This window comes from Nothoprocta perdicaria, unplaced genomic scaffold, assembly GCF_003342845.1.
Source record: "Nothoprocta perdicaria isolate Ctin4 unplaced genomic scaffold, notPer1 scaffold_20, whole genome shotgun sequence".
Lineage (NCBI taxonomy): Eukaryota > Metazoa > Chordata > Aves > Tinamiformes > Tinamidae > Nothoprocta > Nothoprocta perdicaria.
In genome coordinates, this window is record NW_020455205.1 from 3,369,058 (window position 1) to 3,390,838 (window position 21,781).

The 21,781-nt window shown below is 38.8% G+C and overlaps 1 long non-coding RNA gene across 1 annotated transcript; it reads right to left on the bottom strand.

The window, feature by feature from the left end:
* Positions 1–6,603: 6,603 nt before the first annotated feature.
* LOC112946110 lies at positions 6,604–13,238 on the bottom strand. Its single transcript, XR_003249154.1, has 3 exons — positions 13,077–13,238; positions 12,895–12,982; positions 6,604–6,650 (listed from the first exon to the last, which is right to left on the bottom strand). It is a non-coding gene; the product is annotated as an uncharacterized LOC112946110 (long non-coding RNA).
* Positions 13,239–21,781: the final 8,543 nt, after the last annotated feature.

A 21,781-nucleotide genomic window follows, 5' to 3' on the forward strand; every position in this document is an offset into this window, starting at 1 on the left:
GAGAACAGCACACTTTTTCTTAACAGTCCAGAGGGAATACTTATTGATATGTACCAAGATTTGAAAACATAAAGCTCCAAGGTAAAACTCTGGATGAGATAGTTACAGCATAAATTATGCTGGTGACACCTGATGCCAGTGAAGCAGATGAGATGGAATGCACTGGGATGTGTCTAAAGGGTCAAAGCCTTCGCACGAGAGGCTGCACCTGGCAGAGGGCAGCTCAGGTGCCTGCCCTTGGCCTGACATCCTCCACATGATCCCCAGCCACTGGCATCATCTGGAAATTTACAGAGAAAGTAAATTCTTGACACTGTGAATTATTTCAGTGATGTAACAAGTGTGATCATCATGAAAAAAGCATGGGCTATCACTTCCTAATCTGCAGGTTGCATATTCCCTCCAGACATTCCTTCCATGCATTTCCTAACTTCCCATGCAAGCAGCTCCTCCTCCTGTTGATGGTGTGAAATAGATATTAGTACCTGTGATCAGATGGCAGTTGGCCCTAGTAAAGCTATTTATCTCTCTTTGGAAGGCAGGACAGAATTGTACAGTTCATCCGGAGGTACCAGAAAATTTAGCTACGAGGATAGGATACTGAACTGTCCCAAGGTTAACAATCCAACTTCCAAGAACAACATGGAAAATGGGAATGTTGCAGAAAAAAATAACACATATCTCAAGGTTCTGTTTGGAGCAAAAGTCCTAACGCTTTGGAACAAAAATGAAGCAAGATTCATCATTCCTTTCGTGTGTTTTCTTTCTTGAATAGTTCTTAAAATTCAGTTTAAGGATGGATGTCAGTCCCACCCATGGCCTTTCTCTGGAGTTGTAGGAATTTGGATCTGAGGCTTTAATATGGCTCTGATTTCACATTTGGGACTGGATAGGTGAGAACAGAAGAGTAAATATGGCAAGAAAAGCTCTCCAAGAGGCTGTCTGCAAAGTAAATATTAATGCTAGGTAGAGATACTGCCCATAGTGAACATTTTTGAAAATAAAAATGTGAACTTAAAATCTACTAATTCCACATGCATCTTAAGAAAAAATAATACATCCAGTTACATTTTTACAGGTGGTTACCGAAACCTATGTCCTGAAGACATTGCTCTGGAATCTTGGAATTATCTGTTTAACCCATCAGCCTGGTCAGCATAAGGCTCAACGTGAGCCTTTCCTCTCAGGCTACCAGCACCTTCATCTGCCTGAGGCAGGAGCTGCTGCAGGTGACGTGCAGCCGGGCAGTGTCCCTGGACATTTGGTATCTCCTCTGCAGGCAAGCAGGTACCTTTGGCACTGAGGACACGTTGTCCCACCACATCGAGACTGAGAGCAGCTGCAGGCCAGGAATGCTATTCACAGCAGCTATCATTCTCAAAATTCACTGGTAATCCTCCATTCAGGCCAAATTTGTTCACTTAAAAGAGATTAAACATATTTGCTCTCTGAATAAATGACTTAAACCAAAAGGTTTTCAGACTATATATGCAAAAAAATTCTGCATAATACCTGAAATGGAACACATATCTGGTCTCAGTGGGGCTAAGATTTCCACTTCAGTGAACAGTAAGGAAATTCTATGAAGGAATTTCCTAGGTCTCTTGTCTACCTATCAGTGACTATATCTACAGTCAGCAGGAGGATACATTACAGGGAAAGTCCACAGCATAATTAGGAAACAATCAACAAAGTTTCTTATGTTGATTTTTTCTTCACTTTAAATTGCTTCATTGACTTTAATTAAACTAGCCCTAGGCTTATGAATCTAGCAAGCTGCTGAAACACTTAAAAATAAAATAAAATAAAATCATTTTTCTTGGCAGTAGGGCTTTTAGCCCTTCACTTGTACCAAACTCAGCCTGTTCACCTGTACCAAACTTCTGATTTAGAGGCTTTTTAAATGATTAGAAATGTTGCATGTGATACTGCAAGACTCCTTGTTGTTTTTGCTCTTGAATTAAAATGACCTATTGACACAGCAAGGATCACAGAATGATATTGTTGCGATTCTCTCCACTTCTGTAGTGTTATGGCAGAATTTCTTTGCTGATTTCTGAGAAGGGTTGCCTTTCCCAACTTCTATACCAGCCCTGCTCCTATTTTGCCAAAGAAAGAGAACATGGTACATTTAGAGTACTAGCAATTTACATACCAACAGCTCAGCCCAAGATCACATAAACATGGCTTTGGAGGAGTAAAATAAATTTTATGTGTCCTGCTCCAACCTGGGCCTGCCACATTAAAATATAATCAAAAGTTGTACGAATGAGACTGAATGGACTAAGTACAGAACATAATCATCAGTGGAAGGAGAACAAACTGGCTTGTCTGTTTTATCTATTTGATATGGGAATATTTATTCTTAAAAATTGCTTCAGCTTTCCCCACTCCAAACAGATATGAGCTAATCAATTACTTATTAAGAGTATGCCAGAGTATTATCTTTTCATTTACACATACAGAGCTAGGAGACAGACATAGACGTAAAGGACAGCTGGATCTACTTTTCCTCCTGCTGTGCTGAAGTTGCAATATCCTAGACTAGTTTAGGTTGAGCAGAGATTAGCTGGGGAAAGCCAAAATAATCTCACTTACTGCAAGAGGTAATTGCTTACAAATACTGTTTATGTCTCATCTGTACTGTAGATCTCTGCCATAGTGTCTTGTGCTCCTACCTTTTTTCCTGATTTCCCTTCGCACTTTAAATTATTTTAGTTGTGTTTCCTAATCACTTCTATTCAAATGTTTACAAGGTGATTTGACAGATATAGAAAATATTGGGTGTTATGGAAAATTTAGGGTCCTGACTCTATCAAACATGCTCCACCCTCGAGTCATGTAGTTTCATTAGATAGTAACTCTCATTTTATTATGATATTAAATAAAATCAGTTTGGTTAGAGATGGGCCTAAGTATTCTCAAAACACTGAGAAAGATGAGGTCTGGGTGAATGTGTTACAATTTCATCTATCGCAGTTGTTTTGTGTTGCTGAGACACATATGCTCCATTTTCTCTCAGGAATTTCTTAGCAATAAGTGAGAAGAGTTCAAAATCCTTACTTCTATGTCCAGAAATGCTTCTCAAGAAAAATACGTTTTGTAAAAATTCTAAACTCTGCTAAAAAATTATAGTGCAGCAAATATTTGTATTTCTTTTCTTTCTCTGAGCAGTAGCATGGAGTGGCTTATGCATTCATTTGAGGCTTGAGAGAACTGAATTCAATTCTTGAACCAATTATTCATTCCTGTTTTTTTTCCTGCACACATCCACAAAACCAGGGATTGCTGCACTTGAAGCTTTGCTGAAACATCTTCCCCAAAGTCAGAAAGATTTTTTTTTTTGACATGGGGATCAGCCCTATATATCTGTAAATAGGATCAATATGGTAATCGCTATTAGTTGTGTCTTGCACATGCACATCACCCATTTAATGCTGATTAAAAGTGAAGAGTTTTCCAAACTAACTGGCAGATATATTACACAGAGCAGGTAGTTTAAAGTAAGTTTCAGCTTCTACTCATGTCAACTCAAGCTGTGTTATTACACAGCAGTATTACACCATAGTTTATGAAGTTTTTCCTTCATCAAAAAAAAAAAATATCTGGGAACTTTACATTAACTTCAGTAGATGCCAGAACAGGCCCTAGGGCAGGAAATGAAGAAATATACTGTACCCAAATGAAACTGCAGTGGGAATTTAGGTAGGCAGAATGTAATTATTCACACTGGAATGTGGCTAGAGCTCTGGGTTAATATCCCCGCTCCAGCAAGAATATCGTGAGATACATAATTACCCAGGGTAGCAGGGCCACGGGCTCACCTCTCACTCAAAAGACAAGACAAAAAGGAGAATGATCTGCTGGGACTTTGATTTGATGTTGAGTAAAAGAAAAGAGTGACATTTACTGCACCTGCGACACTTGCCAAGAAACAAGATGTATTAAGTAAATAATCACCTTTTTGGGACCTCCATCTTGAAACCAGTCATTTCTTGTGAAATAAAGAGGGGTTTTGAAAAATGAGAAACTTGGCTCCTTGCTGGTGAAATACAAGCAAACATTTACCACTTCAATATCCGTGCAAGTCCTAAATGCATGGTTTTCCTCATTGTGTGAGCAGCTGTAGGGAACAATCTCCGGAAATTTGTACCTCTGCAACATGCTAATACTTATATTTTTATATTCATTGATATAGATGAGGACACCAAGAAGCACTGAAAAAATAATGGTTTCTCTTGCACTGAATGGTAAGGTAACAAAAACTTTCAAATCTTGTAATAGAATTGCATTACATTCCAGCAAAGTGGTCCATTTCTGAGGTAGAACATGACAGCTTTTTAACTTGCTCCAACAATATGTGACAGGAAGAATACTACATTCAGTGGATACCGTAGGGCGATTTATCGAGGCAGAATGTAATAATATAAATTGAGTTTCAGAAAAGACACTGTGACTAATCTTACAAAAAAATGCTATGGATTGTTTAATAATCCTGGTAGGTAAAAAGTTGTTCTTTAAAAAAAAAAAAAAAAACAACCTCTCTTTTAAGACTGATTGCCATTAAAGTATGCCCTGCGTTTGGTTCATTCTTCATTTAACCATATAGTCTAAAACTGCTGTCAGGTGCAAACACTTGCGTTGTAACCGGATACCCGCAGTAACGGAAGTGAGTTACCAATTTGTGACCAAAACTGCAGAATAACACTAAATTTACGGCAGTATCACACTGAATCTATGGCAGTAGGTGCCTCTCAGAGAGGCACCAAGCCAGTGTCCATCCCCACCTCTCTAGTGATCCTCACTACTTCTCACTGGTGTCTGTGGTGCTCCATTAAACTGGGACAAAGGGGAATCAGGCTTCACCCCCAAACCTCCTTGCTTGACCTTGTGCTCTTACCTTGCCCTGGGCTTTACCACAGTCACTGCCTCCTTGCACGTTTCCGGCCATGGCCCTCAAGCGCTAACTGTGGGGACCAAAGTGAGCAGAGGAGAGAGGAGAGCAGCCCGTAGCGGGCTGGAGGGCTTGGCCCCCATCCCTTCAGAAAGGGGTGGCGAGTCTTTCCTTTCCTCACCTGCACGCTGGCTTCAAGCGCTGGTTGGGAAGCGCGGCACTTCCCTTCAGGGCCTCCTCGCAGCTCCGCAACGTGGCGGCCAGTCACACGCATCCCGAGCGCCGTGCTGAAACGACACCGTGTCCCATGGAGGTGGGCCAAGGAGCAGAGGCTGCTCCAGGCTGCGGCCTCCTGCCAGCGCTGCCATCCCCACGGAGCAGCCAGGGCTCCCCGTCCTGGCACCAGCACTGAGGAGATGGTGGCCAGGCCAGGGTGCAGGGGGCCAGGGCAGCGGCTACCCTCAGGGCCCCAACATAAAGAACAAAAACCCACAGAGGGAGAGAGAGGAATCTTCCTTCCTTTTAGTCTCACCTGGTCTGCATTTGGTTACGATTGCACGTTCGTTAAGATTCAAAATCTCAGCCATGGTTTTCGGTGCTGATTTTAGATTCAGATGCTTTTCAGCTCATTGTTAGCAGGAACAAATGAAAAAATAATATTTGTGCTTTTCACAAAGTGTCTAGATGGGCTGCCGCCTGTCTGCATGCTATCCATTCCCTGGCTACCCCAAAACCCAATGTTTTTGTAGCTCTGGAAAAGCTGCTCCACCCAAAGGTTTGGCCGACACTACCATTTTCATCTGGGGCTTTGGGCTCCCTGTAATACCAAAAAATTTTGCTAACAAATCCACCAAATCCATGAGTTCTTTAAAGATTTTTTTTTTTTTTGGAAAGTAAATAAGTGTTTAATGTATACAGTGTGTCAGGTGTGGTCCTGGTGTCTTTGTTGCGGTGTGCAGCCTTTCCCACCACAGGAAGCAGCATGTGGCAGAGACCACCCTGAAACTATTTTTTTTCACTGTATTTTACATTACCTCTCTGTTAAGTTTAGTGGTAGCCTTCAACTCCATAAGGTAAAATTCCTAGATACTTAATACCCTGTGGTTTTCAATCTATATTTAAACCTTGTCTTATGCACTGATTGCACAATATGTTCAGGGACATAAACTCCAACTTACCTCAGTTTATTTGCCATTCAGTTTTGCTTGCAAAACTCTCAGCTAGCTTCCACATATTTTTCTTTTAATGTTCTAAGAGCTGAAATAAAAAGGGCATTTATCCTCCATGATACTTATTAGAGGTAAATAAACAATGCATAAGAAATAACTTAGAAAACTATTTTGTTTGCTAAATATTATCATGAGTTCTGTGAATTTACTCAACATCCTGTGGTTGCTGCATTTTCACTCCTCGCTTTTGAAGCTCTGTACTTCAAGTGCTCAAAGGGCATTAGTCCACCTATGAGGGCAGCTTAGATGAACATGCCTGAGCACATTCACAGAAAGTGATTTTTAATATTTTTTGACTGTGAAATGCGATCATGTAACTATTGGTATTAATGCCTATCATGGTTTTAACAATAACCATATTTGCAGTGGCTCCTCAGTTAGTTGTAACAACACTCAGAAGTAGCAATACAGTGGAAAATTTGAAGCTACGCAACCTCATCAGTGCACTGCTATGTCTAATTAATTACCAGTGTCAAGTTGTGCTCCAACAGGCAGCACTGTAGGATTGCTCCTCAGACAGTCCTGAGCTGAAATTATAGAAAAGTTATAGATGTCTTTGAAAAATCTTTCTCAGAACTACCTTTTCTTACTTAAAGGTATGTATCGTTAAGCAATAGGACCAGAAATAGAATTGGCATTCAATAAAACCAATTTAAAAAGGAATACATTATATATCTTAAATCTCTATGCACAGAGCTACTACTACTAATGCAAATGAGAAAAGGAGACCAGAAGGCGGCCATTAGTTGATTTGTTAATGCATATAAGTGTCAGCAGGTGTGGTCAACTGGAAAGAGGCAGGTGTTACCAATGTATTGTTGCTGTCATAAAAAATGATATCCTACAGAAGCCTTAAGAGTAAAGTCAAAACTGAAAGGTTGTTGAAATCCTGTATCAGCCTGCACCTTATAAGTATTCCATGTTTGATTTAAGGCTGGAAATATGCCAGGAAAAAATAAACTTACTACTTAAACATGGATATTGAAATAATTGAACTTAATTCTGTCATCTGCACATTTAGATTTCTGTATTCCATGAAGATGCCCTCCTTCAGGGAGGCATCTGATCTTATTTCCCTGAGATTCACTTGTGGCTTCAGCTAAACGTAGCACCACCACATATCTGTCTAGCTAGGATATTTCTTCATGTCTATTTACATGATATAATCCAAAGAAGGATTAAGATCATTTTAAAAATGAAGATTAAAATGTCTTTATTTTGAGATCGTATAATTTAATGAGAAAAAAAACATACAATATGAAGAATAAAAGAGAGGAAAACACTTATAAAACTGGCAGCCTAAAGAAAGAAAAAGCCTGAGAAAAAAAGACTGCTACTTTTATAGCAAAATACTTAATCCAATTAGTTTCTAATTGAGTTACATAAAAAAAAATCTTTTTTAAACATTTTCCTGAATGTACATTATTGCTTGTGAAAGCAGGGGATTAATACTACTTGTGATAGCAAAGCAGAGTGTAGATTGGCACAGAGGAAATTCTTCCTTAGAACAAGGCTATTTTCCTCTACTTCAGTCCTGGTCTGCAAAAGCCCTTTACCACTCCGCACAAAAGTTAAAGGTAGACAAGACTCATGAGATTTCCTAATTCCAGGCCACTGGTATCAACATCAGTTCAGTCCACACAGTGACACTTTTCATAGTTCATTGTGCACTCTGAGTCTTTCTAGCGAGGAAGGTTATTTTAGTTCTCAAAAAAGTCTGTTCTACCATCTAATTAGATAGCTCCTAAGAAAATAACTTTTCTCTATATTAAGCCTGTTAAAAAATCCACTTTGTTACTTCTAATCGCAGATTCTTTTAATAGTCCTGGATGGCGACAGCCAGTTCTAGTGAGCTGTCCCAAAAGAAGTAGTAGTTTCATTATCCAGATCACCCAGATTTACATATCTGACCTTTTCTAAATTCAAAATAAATTCTGCAAAGCAGAAGAGCTATAGCATTAACTCAATTTGCCCATGTGGTAGAGAGACCAGTAGTCTCTCGAGAAGGTAGAACATTAAAGCCAAAGTACAATGTGTGAAATTGATGCTGGTGCAGAATACCGTGTAGATTTGTGATGGCCAGATCCCAAATAACTTCTGTTTTAGGGCTATTGTTATTTGATTGGACACAACTTGCTTGGTCTTCACACATATACATTTCATCCAAAAGGTCTAAAGAAAAAGAACGGCCCCTCTAGAAGTTGGCTGATGTGCCAACAAAAGTGTCTCCTGAGCTGTTATCCAAGCTGAAACATGCCTCCATGGAGTGAGCAAAGACTAGGATCATCCGTGTGCGGGTTGCTTTCTTTGAGCCCCATCTCCATTCCACATTTGCTCACAGCTATTGTCTCCAGAGTTGCTGAGTGACTAACACTCATTGAAATCAAGTGACAACTTGTTGAGGAAAATATTCTGAAACCGTGAGGGCATCAGCATTTTCTGTGTTGGACTAAATTATTCAATTTTAATTAAAAAAATAGTATGAGTGGTTATTATAAAAGCAGGCAATTAACAAAATCTACTGAACAAAACATTTCCATTACCAAGGAAATTGCACTATTTGAAGAAAGCAGTTACAGATGAGCAAAGAAAGGTACTTTGTAACAGAGAGATTTTCAAAATTTGCCTTTTTTTTCTACTAGAAATAAAAAAAGTGAGCAACTAGGTGAAGGTTTTATGAAGAAGAGTACCAAAGTGCAGATCAGACATGCTTTAAATAATCAATTTATCCTTAGAAATGGGAAGATACTATTGAGATTGGAGCTATTTGGGAGGAGGAGCCCTCATCTCTCATTTATCTCACATTCTAGTACAAAACAGTTAAAATAATAATGCTGATAAAAAAACCCACAACTTTGCAGATGCTCCATTAGCTCCTACATGTGGGCCAGGCCCATTCAGGAAGAATTAAAATTACCTGAATTGTCTGTTAAAGTCTAACACTGTGTTGTGCACGATATGAAAACTAGTGCCTTTGGTGAGGGCATTTTTTGCCAGTACAGTTTCTCTAACTTCAAAAGATCTATGTCATTATAAACCTACACATGATTTTTAAAGCTTGATTCTTGACCACGTGGGCACTAAAATCAGGATTACAGTACAGGATTGTACTATAATGTACAGACATATATATGAAGAAAAGAATCCTACTCTGGCTGCCGTGCTGATATCAATGAAGCAAAAAGTGTATGGCAGAACTGAAGGTTTTGTGCTAGAGAACAGATAAGTGACATGGATTGAAATTATGGTAAATTTAAATTGATGGCCTAATTAGTATTATCTCTTTTTTGTATTCTTTGTAAGAAATATTATCCAGGAGGAACTCATTTTGCATTAATGTTGATATAAAGTGTAATTCTGTAGCATTTTCATTGTAATCTGGCATTAATTAATGCATCATTATTCTAAAGTGTTAATTAAATTATTACAAAAAGGGACATCTGCCCCAGTTCAGAAAGAAAAAAAAAAAAAACATAGTGCATGAAAATTAGACTTTTGAAGGTTTGATGTGGTATATGAGGTCCCACAATACTTGTAGAAGCACAAAAACAAAACACAAAGACATGATGAGCCAGCTCATGCTCTGATAAAACGAAATCTGCATTTGCTCACTCGTGATGGAGTTTTACAACAGCATCCAAACCTCAAAACTAGGCAGGACATCAAAAATCTGAAATAGGAATTTTTTATTACGGCAAAAGAAATACATTGCACAGCAGCAATGAGGAATTTCTCACAAGCAATCCAGGGAACTAAACCAGGACAGTGACATCTTTGAAGCTCCTGCAGACTCTATAAAATCCTCCCCTCAGCATTCAGGCAGGAACTGCAGCTACATATAAGCAATCGGTGGGAGTGGTAGGGCACTATCCGGATTCACGTCACACAACCCAACACACTCAGTGGTGATTTTCTTCACCTTCTGCCTACAGTCCTAACTGGCTTCCCCAAAGTTAGTTGCTGTTCTTGTTAGTCTCACCTGGACAGCAGCTTTCTTCAGACGCAGACAGGAGTAAACCCAATCCTCTACCCAAGACCTTGCGCCCACCCTGACGCCCAGCCCCATCTCCAGGCGTCCCCCCGCCGGCACCAGGGAAGGGGCGCGCGGGCCGCAGCCACAGCAGGCCCAGGGCGGCCCCCAGGGGCTCAGGGGCTCTCTGCAAGGGGCCACCTGGGCTCCATGGACCTGGGGTCTCAGTCAATTATTACACACAATGAATAATTCAAGCAAACACTAGCCCAGAGCCTGAAGCAAATTCTCTGTGATGTGGCCCACCTGCCAGCTAGATGCCAGTGCCAGCGTTGCACAAGGTGCTTCCAGGATGTGGCTTCCATAAGATTCAATGTCTACACTGTTCAACAACCCTGCCTGTTTCAACAACTATAATTTTCTTTTGTTACATTTGGGCTTGCATTGAAAGATCTTTAAAATGTAAAAGTTAAATGAGGCTCTTATAAAGAAGTGGTTTGGGTGCAGTATATTATGAAAACTTCAAAGGAGCTCAAGATACCTTTCAAGCTAAGGTACAAAAATTTAAACAAGAACAAAAGCCTTTCTTGTATTTTGAAGCATTAATTGTTCCACTTCTGTTGATGTAAAGTGAAAGGAGAAGCTTTTAGTTAAAAGCATGTAGTATCTTCCAACATGGAACATTCCAAAGTCTCATGGAATAATTTTAGCTTTGATATAATGGCACAGGTGAATCCCAAATTACAATGCCTTCTGCAGCATATGCAATAATTGTTGGTAACTGAATCCCTTCCATAAACATTAGCGCTTGAAGAGATTTATTGGCATAAGTTAGACTTTCACCTTTTATATTTATAACATATTTCATATTTATATTTCATGACTTTGTCAACACTGTTTGCAACAGAAATCTACAAATTAACTTTAAGAGGCTTTATCTATCATTTTATCCTGTTTTTCAAAGGGTAAAGAGTTGGTGACATTGCACTGTCTGATCATTTGTCAATATGTCTTTTAGGTCCCCTCCTTTAAGGGGCAATATTGTGGAAACTACAAGAATACAAAGTTCACAGTAAGTTTCATGAAAACAAGACCCTGGCTAGCTAGCACAGAAGGAAATTAGGGTTTCCCTGGAAGAAAGAAAAATATATATATATTGCAATGGTGAATTCAACAGTTAGGTCGTCTGTTGGCCTATCAGCTGGCCAGGCAGCACGAGGGTAGCTCAGTGCCAACCACAATACGTTAGCTTGCCCATTTGTAATTAGTCAAGGATACTGTGGAGGGATTTATGAGACTGAGGAAGTAATTAGAAATCCCATATGTGAGCACATCATGGAATACATTCAGAGAGGAACATTGGGTACTTTTGCTGCAGAGGTGTAGGAAATTAAGATACAACGTGCAAAAGCTCTAAATTTATCGGTGCTGTTGCTCATGAACAACATTTTATGGCAGAATCTGAGCACATCTGTTGACCTACTCATTAGACAAGGCACAAATGCCATGCCTGCTACCTTCTGCATTAGAAATACCTAAATAATGATTTAAATCTCTAACACATCTAACACTGGCACCATGTCAGATGACTGTGACAGGAAATGAATACGTGTTGCTTGTCAGCTCTGCTTTGTGTCACAGCAAGACTATTCCTCCTTTACACAGCAGCTAGGTAAAGTGAGACACAGAAGGATTAATTAGTTTTCATTGACTTCCATATGGTTTGTGTACACTAAGAATTTTTGAAAATGGGATCCACTGTCCTTCCCTCAAGACTTGCAATTACTGGAATAATATGTGCATGCGAGTTAGAGGTTCTGCAAGCTGCATTTCAGTACTTCTTTCTCTATTACCCTGTATGTGAACTCGGTGTGTGAAAGTCATGAGAAAATGTGCTTGACAAATCCATGAGAATCAGTCATAACTATAAAAGAGAAAGTACCATAAGCCAACAAATATAAATAAATAAATGTAAATAAACTTCCAGTCCTTCCTCTTTCCAGCCACTGGGCACAAATCTTCTAGTTCCCAGAATGGAGCTGCACGATTGTCCATTTTTAATTTGAGTTGATAATACTACAGAATTGGTACAGCAACATCTAAAGTTTGTTGCTGAGCTCAAGACCATTAACTTACAGCATTATCATGAACCTTACTGCCTTGAATGCTGCTTATTTTTACAGTGAATAGTGGTAAAAATGCAGGCTTTACGGCATATAGATAAATTATTTTACTATTCAGCTTTTCCTGCCAGATGTTTAAGTGGCTAGCCAAACCTCCAGAGATATATAAGCTTGATCTACATGTATGCAAAAATTAATTGAAAAAGTGACCTAATATTGTTTTATTCTTTAACAAAATGACAGGATATTTTCATTATTTGCTGAGTACTTACAGATAATAACAAATTAAGTGTTGATCAATCAATATAATGATCCATTTGACCCAGAAATAATAACAAGAGAAGATATGCAGAATTTCTAATAAAATTACAATCCCAACAGAATTTGAATTCATTACTTTTGATATATAAGGCAGTCAGTTCCCCTCACTAACATGGATTTGAACTTGTAGAAGGTAAATTATCAAAGCGGCCCTTGTTGCTCTCACGCTGCAATACAATTTTATTATGGATTATAGGGAAAACATAATAAACACTGCAGAGTTCGGAGTCCTGAGGTACAGCATGATGTAGATCTTGGTGTAGACTTGGGAACATGCCCCGACTAGGGTGCGTATTCCTTCAGTTCACATACTACTGATTTGGGCAAGATTAAAAACTCAGCTTGTGTCACACATACCTGTGAGAAGCCTCAGAACCTGCCACGTGGTCTGTATTTGTCAGCAACCTGTGCACCAGGAGCAAGTTCCTTCCATGCGTGTTCAGGGCTAAGGAACAAGTTAAGGAAGCTTCTTAATGCCATGATTTACTCCAAGGAGGAGTTAGTTTTTCTGTATGGTGAACTACCTAATGCAAACTTACCAAACAGCAGTCTCAGTTGCTACCAGGATAATCATTATCCAAATCAGACTCGATGCTTTGAATTCACATACTTCCCAAGCACTCACTGCTGCAGGTCAGAGATAAAGCTCTCCTTTTGACCTCTTTGCCAGTCTCTCCTTCTTTCAAGAAGGCACAAATCTTCTAGTTCCTGCAATGGAGGTAGACGATTTTCCACTTTTAGATTGAGTTGATAAGGCTACAGAAATGCCTGATTATAATCCATGTTAATCCCAGCAGGGCCTGCCAGGTTTATCATCTGTTACAGACCAGTATAGGGTAATATACAGATCCTGGAACTAAATTTAAATGAGCACTGTTACATTCTGGAGGAAATCCAGGCATTCCAGCACAAAGCTCCACGCTGCTGTGGCTATATTGCTTTCTGCAGTGTACTGCAGTTCAAATGTAACCAACCATTCTCTCTATGACCATCATGAAATTGCAGCACATGGTATCCAGGCAGAGAACAGGAATTATCTATACAAATATCACAGCAGAAAGAAAAGGGCTAGAAATAGCCGAAGACTAAATACATATTCTATGTATAATTTCAAGAGGGTATACAGTTAAACTTAGATTTCCTTCTTCTCATGTTTTTGTTTTTCTCTAATTTCTTTCAAGTTCTTAACTTGAAAGTGTCTCCCTGCAATTCCAGCCAAATTCCGATCTCATGATGAACCAGTCCCAAACTTAAGAGGAGGTAAACTTCCCAAAACCATGAACTTTTGCTGTTATTGAGACTGTAAAAAACTGTTACCTGAGAGTATTCTTCACATCTAAGGCCAGATGGCTCATTTACTCTGGGATAGCACTTTGGTAGCCATATAACAACACAGAAATAGGTGCCACTCACAAAAATACTACAGTATTGTAATATCCAGACTTCTCAAACACACAAAAAAGAGGAGCAGATACAAATTCAGGTAAATTTGCTAAAGTAAAAAAAAAAGAAAAAAAAAAAAAAAGACTGTTCAAGATAATCTCCTTTTCAAAGGGATTTTTCTACTTTTAAGCAAAAGAACTCAAACTGGAAAACTTCCACTAAACATTAGTGGAAGAGAACTGCAAATATACCGTTACCTAGTCTGCAATTGTTTATTCTGATCAATTGAAAGTCAAGGACTTAGGATTTTTTCTTCAATCTTCAAATCTAGTTTTTTGAGAGTTCTTGAAAATACAGGGGATTATAAAATCTGTCTTTTCCCCTGCTCTTCTGCTGTGTCCTTGTTCTCGTCCAAAAAATGGCCACCATCTCTTTTGGCCCCTGTGAATTATATGCCCAGGCTAGGTGAGGTGAATACCAACAGCAGTTGATGAATAAGTGAGTATTATGGGTCTGGGTGTGGGTGCTGGAGATGGCAAATATACTTCAGAAGAGCAGCTGCCAGAAGTAAGCATACAAAATATGTCTCCTACACAAAAGAATGGATTTTCAGAGAATCTGGTGGAAAGCCCGACAAGTACATTTTGTTGCTGCTAAAAGAATTTATTTCTGCTGAAACCTATAACTCCTGGGTTAATAAAGTGAACTTTGATGGGACTAGAGGGAAATATGGGCTTCCCAGGAAAGTTAGGACAAACCTAGATGCATTTCTAGAACACAGATTTATGGAAGTGATTGAAGCTGATAAGATCAACCCCAAGTTAACACTTTCCTTTGCCTTCCTATCACACGCTAAATAGACCTCTGCCACAGCTGGCCTGCTACCAATAAAACTAATGATGCCTGTAAACAATAAATTCCATAGAATCATCAAGCTCACACAATTAGTATCTATTCATGTTGTTTTGCTTTGACGTTTGAGGGATTTTACAGGACCTATTATTATGATAAGCTTAACTGACTATGGCAATAGCCAATGGCTTGTCAGGTTTGACTGGTAAATCACAAGGCTAATGGAAAAAAAGACATAGAGAATCTGAGTTAGTCTAATCAGGTCTGTCCATTGAAGTCATTACCTTGATAAGAGTCTCCACAAACAGTAACAATGAGGGATCTTGAAAAGGCTGACTCTGCTCCTAGTCCTAAAAGAATATGCACATACCCAGAATACATTTATAACGCTCAAATGCTAAAAGAGGTGCATTCTTTACTCTATTCCTTCTGGCTCATATCACCGTCATTAGTGCACTATCTAAATATATGCAAAGCAATAAGCATTTGTCATGTTCTTGTTAGAAGGATAGTCAATAGACTGCAGGAAACTTGAAAACAACGAAAAACAAGAGTTTAGCAGAGGTGATAGCCATGTTAGAAAAGAATTATCTGTCTCCATTGGGATGGCAAACCCTTCAATATGCATCAAATCATACATTGCCTTCTCAAGGCTCCAACGTACAGCTACATGGCCTTGCTCTTGACACGCGAACAGAGGAGCCCATTCTGAAAGAAAAAACAAAACCCCAGTGTTCACTAGGGATGTGGAAGTTATACACATAAATATATACAGCTGTACGATAGGAGACAACTACATTTTAGTCATGTGATGGGCATATATCCTTTCATTCCTCAGGGAGGGAAATGACAGCTCTAAGGAAAAGAGCCCGCCATGAGCTGAATGAATTGCTCTGATGAGAGAGATGCAGCCTGTGGGCTTGAGGTCAAGCAAAACAAGACAGGTCTAGGGCTACCATGTTCTCTATTTCTCATAGATGAAGAGCACAGATTAGTTTATGAAATTTAGGCAGCACAACAAAATTATCACTACCTCAGTGCTTTGTAATTTGAATATTGAAATGCCTACATCTTTTTAAATTTGTCTCTCGTTTCAGGCATAAGATCACAGCTTGCTTTATTTTCTTTCTCCTAAAATTCTCCTTTTCCATAGGAAGCGTTCAAGTCCAATGCTAATTTAATGGCACTGCTTCTTAACAATTAGGCTAGTCCAGGCTTCTATTTCAGTATTTTATTGTATTTTCTCACTTAAGTTGGTGCTATCAGCAGGTAGATTATTCAGATATTGGAAAGGTAGACAATGTTACTATACATAGATCTAAAGCAATAAATAGGGAAGAAAATAGGTTCTCTTGTTTAATGTGTATATACATTCATGAGAGTGTGCTTATGTGCATGAGTATTTATCAACTGACTCATGGACTCAGATACATTAATGCTTCCAAAATACCCATTGCAAAAGATATTTTTCATCTTTCTAGTTCATTCATTCTATTCTCAATATAAATCAAACATCAGAGGCATGATTAGACAAAAATCTTTCAAACATGTTTCAAAATTAATTGACTCGGATGTCTGAAAATGAATGCTACATCTGAACACTACACACTGCTTTATTTCCTGAGGACTTGCTTTCTGAGGCTCTTGTCAGAAATTGGAACAATCTTGCAAAAAAAAAAAAAAAAAAAAAAAAAAAAAACCTACAGTGATTCAGATACTATATAATTACTGTATTTTAGATTGCATCTAGAAACAAAATCTTCATTTTAGGATAAACTGCAAAGCTGAATATCTCCAGCTAACAATTAAATACCCATGAACAAAAGAATACCAGTGTTTTTTCATAAGCAAAAATCTCTAACCAATGAATATTTCTTAGTCTCTGAACTACTTCAGTCTATAGAAACATCACATTTCCAAAATACAGCACTGAAAAGAGACAATTCAAAATTGATTCTGTGTAATTTGAAATTTACCATGAGCATTTAATAAAAAATTTGGAATTATTTTTATTTTGTAATAAGTATATTATAGTCCTCTGTGGATTCTTAGCTCTGAACTGAAACAGACCATGTAACTTTATTACTGGGGAGGACTGGCTTTCACAAAGCCCTATCTGCTCTACAAGTTTTGTTGAGACAGGCTTTAAAAAATGATAAATCAGGGAGATATAATCTCTCGGAATTAAATCATCACACCTACTAGCTTTCTAACGTCCTCTCTATGAGCAGTGTTGAAAAATGTGCGCGCTTCTACCCTGAAGAAAACATGCTTTGCTAAATAACTTTACTCAGTTTGAACAATACCCTACTTAAATGTTTCCTTCTCTGCTAAACCGTATTTACATAGCTGTCCAAAAGAACTCTCAAATACAGAAAAGTACATGATACTGAATTCTATTATTAACAGGAAAAATTTAAGAAATAATATACTCAAAATTACAAGCATATAATTTCTTCAAAAGCCATATTTGGAAAAAAATCTTTATGATTTTATAAAATGTATTTATTCACAATTTAATTGATACTACTAGGGGGCATAACTGAATATATAGAAGATACAGAACAAATTTCTGTCTTGCTCTACTTTTCCCAAATTACCAGTTACACAAAAATGGATGAGTAGAACCTCAGTTTTATAAATTAATTCCATTCAAAGCATTTTCTAAACCAACTGTACTGAAAATTTCTATGAATCGAGCATCTTGGGCCTTAAATCAACAACACATCTAATTCATGTTATAAACCAGTCTGTGTAAGTAGCTGTATTTCAGATCTGCGTTAAATCTTACATATTTAGAACTACAATATGGTAGTGACACAGAAAAATCTTGTTTATTGAGATACAAAGTAGAATCTAAGAAACTCATATCACAGTGGAAAGCAATCTAAATTGCTTTCACAGAATTTCTACTACTTTCAAGTAATAAAAATGTTACACTCTACTCTCTAAATAAAATCTTAGTTGCTATCGACAGTTAGTATGAGATTCAGTCAGAACTACCAAGCTGTGAAAATAAGGCCCAACTTCTGTTGTTTTTGTTGATACATTTGGCATCCAATCATGAAAAACAATGTCCATGTCACTAAAATGGCCTCCAGGCATTCAGTATATCTACATCGAGGTTAAACATCTATGTGAAGATGTGACAGCACACCTTATAAAAGATATTATTGAGTAATATAGACTTTCTGTAATAACCAAACAGTAAAGAATATAGCTTTTTAAAGGTCTCCCCATGGCTGATCTCATGACTCAAAGATGAGAGACTGTGCTGCAAGCTAAGTAATAAAATCTGGTGGATACTGTGGGCTAGCTTGTGACAAATCATATCAAAGTATTATTAAAGAAGGAACTTGAGACCCAAGACTATTATTGATTCTTGACAGAATTTCTTATAAATAAATGTTGCAATCTGATCCTGGACTCCCAAGGCCCTGGTAGAAGTCTGACTATTATGGGGCAGGTTGCAAAACAGTAACATTATATTAGTGAAAGTCGAAGAAGCATATTCAGTGTCAAACAGGTAGCGAGGGCTAAAAAGCCCAATAAGCAGCTGTTTTTTCACAGGCTTCCTACCCCTTTAGCTGCAGATTACTGCTTAAAATGGGGGAAAATTTTTGAGCTTATAACAGAGCTGTGAACGCGTTAGCGGATTGAATCCGTGTGACCCTTTAGAGCACTAAGGACACACCTCCATTAGTGTCCATATTCCTGCTCTGAAGAGGCTGATACAGTCAACTGAAATGACAGGGTGATAAATATAAAACCACTATCATCAATAAGACTGGAATGTAAAAGCACTTAGTTTCAGCCTAAGTAACTCACAGAAAGTTTGGTTTCGAGAACCAATGTATCATCCATCACTACTCTACCTTCTGTTGACAAAGTAATTGTAAGATATCTAGAATGGAGGCTCAATATGAACTGACATTTTTGAAAGGAGGAATTGTGTGCTGCACTTACTCATTAAATGTATTTTCCTCCACTAAAGATGTTTCCTTTTTTAGTTTATGTATGAATAACTTTAGTTAAAGTTCCCCTGACACACTGACTTTGCTTTGAATAGCACCTATGTTCATTAACATAAAACCTGAAAGAAAATAATTTTAATGCAGCTTTTTTAACACTTCAAAAGCCTTTAACAAATTGATCGAGCACAATTATGTATTCTAAAGGGAATTATAAAGAGATCAAGCAAGGTTGAAAAGTTCTGGTTAACAAAAAATATCCTAAGTAAAAACAGGCACTCTATGTGGAACTTTGATGCACAGTAGAAGGAAGTAATGCAATTTTAGATAAAAAAAACAACCTCTCCCTCTTTCACTGTAGACACACAATTCTTGTATGCATTGTTTAGTGCATACAAAACACCATGGTGGGTTGATAATGGAAAAAGCAACTGCAGGAGTCAAGACAGTCAGAAATTAGATGGAGCTGAATTACCAGGCCTCTTATTAGCCCAACTGGCGAGTCTAAGTAGGAACCTGAACAAATACTCGGTAAGAAGATCACATCAATTTTTAAATATGACTGCCTTTGGCAGGGAATAAATCTCAGAAGCATGGCACTCTTCTGTTAGCTAAGGATATAATAATACAGGTATTATTTCAAAGTCTGCATTGTAACAGCAATTGCTCCAAAACCTTATAAACTGCAACAACCACCCCGGCAGCCCAGCTGGTATTGAACGAGCAGTTTCCAAATAGGAAGCAGACTGAGATCTGCAGATACCTCCATGTTTTTTTTTTTCTTTTCATCTGTATTTATGGGCCTCAATTTAGATCTGTGCATTTGAAAAGCACATTTTAGATGGTGGCATTGTCAAGACAGATAACTGAAACTCAGCCACGTTGGTTCAGCATAAAGGAAGTGCAAACTGGCAGTAAGGGGCAATCCAGGGCTCCAAAACTCCCTCCTTTGCCCCGCTCCTGAATCTCCAGCCTTCTTTTTTCCCTTCTCTGCTGAGGGGGCTGAGGCCACGCTGGTGTGAGCAGGACAGGGCAGTCAGATGCACCCAGCCAAGGAGATGAGCAAGGAGGATTTGCCCTGAAGGCTGTGGAGTCTCTTCCTTTTAGGAAGAGATTTTCACTGGTGGGTGTTGCTGCTAATTGCTTTGCTTATCCCTCAAATGACCCTACAAGACTGAGGTCTTGTCAGGCAGACTCCAACGTGCTTTTCTGGAGAGGCTGGGAGGGATGTTTACTTGTGTGAAACTCGTAGAGCTCTGTTGAAGCATCATTAAAAGAAAACCCAACCCAAACCCAACTCAGCTTAGTGCCAAGCTAGCTTCAGAGATGATAAAATGAGTATGATTGAAGTTGAGATTTCAAACAACAAATCTGTGTGTCGATAAATATAGTGATCAGGACGAGTGAGAGGTGTCAGACAGAAAAACCTGCTGCAGTGTTTGCTGCTGCCAGCACATATAAAATAAAGCTGAGCAGAGATTGATGAAAAATTCTTAGGGAATTTTAAAGAGTATTGTGGCTTGAGACAGAGGCTATTTGCAGGGGAGGATCATTTAGGTGCAGAATTCCTCCAAACAGCAACAACACGCCCCATACACACATCACCTCCAGCAAGGTACCTGCCCCCTGCATCTCCAGCAATGTAAGAGCACAAGTGCTGAGTCCTGCTCTCCTGCATGTCATCCTAAGAGACAAGGGCAGCTTGGGCAGGTCCTGGCCTCTCCCAGCACACACCTTCTGGCTTCTCCCATCCCATATCCATTTCCACACCCTCTTGTTCAGATGGACACGGTGTTTGAAAGGGAGGCAGGCTATGAAACAGATACCCAAACAGCTGGGGTTAACATCTTCTATCCCTCACTGTCCTCTTGTCCCCACACTCAGCTCTCCCTCACAGAGAGGTCCTGGCAGAGCCAAAATGTCAAGAGGTAGCACAGTCACAGGCAAGGAACTTCACCAGGAAACTTCACTTTAACAGAAAAAAATCTGCAGTTACACTCCCATCTTGTGAGCACAGACCTCGCTATTGAATTAGGAAACACCATCAGATTTTAAATCACTGTTTACTTTAATTAAGTGCAAGGTGCTAATGTATTCAGATACTAAATGCCAGTAACTCTTTGTCTAAACAAGGCAATGCCAAGCAGTGGCATTCTGGCTACCTCTAGGCAAGCAAGCATGAAAAAGCATAGCTGAATTTTTTCTCCTTTTCTCAGTGCTGTAGAAATGGCTGCAGAAATACTACAAAGACAGTCAAGCTCTGTCTGAGCCCCTCTAGTTAAGGTGGGTAAAAATAGACAGACAGACACATATGCAAAGCCCAAGCAGAGAAGAGCAGGTGTCATATGGTCATCTGAGGGTGGGAGAAGCTACTAGATTATCAGGAATAAGCAGACAGGACTTTGAGACATTCATCAGGAAATGAAATGTAGGAATAATGGCAGCAAAAAGGAAATAGGGGAAGACTGAAAATTGGACATGTTGCTAAGAAGTAAGGAGGAAAAGCTGGATATCAAATTCATAGGTCTTTTGAGCTCTTCAATGAAGAATTTGGAGAAGGCAAAATGTCATCTTCATTAGTCCCAGCCGACTTGCAAATTCTATTGCCAGATGGGACCCTTATTGTCTGACTAAATTATAATCATGCCAGACTTGTACTTGGATCCAGGAATGATCCTGAGTCCAGGCAGAGCTCTCCTGCCTTTGAGAGCTGCAGAGCACATGAACTGAAACTGGATTCAATTCTTTGACTCTTCGAAACATAATGTTGTGCACATTTGGTACCCCAGCCTTCACCCTGTGAACCTCATCTCTATGTTGCTCTTCTCTTCCTTTCTTCCTAATAAATCTGTAAAGGATTTTTTTTTCAATTCACCTGTAATTCCAGGAAAAGAAGGTGATTGGAGGGAACTTGTTTTGGATTGGTCTGAAAACAAATAGAAAGTAAAATATTCAGCCACTCAGAAAGCCAGATATTTTAGGTCACATGAATATTTTACGTAACATTTCAGCATTAAAACACTTTTTTTTTTCCCGAT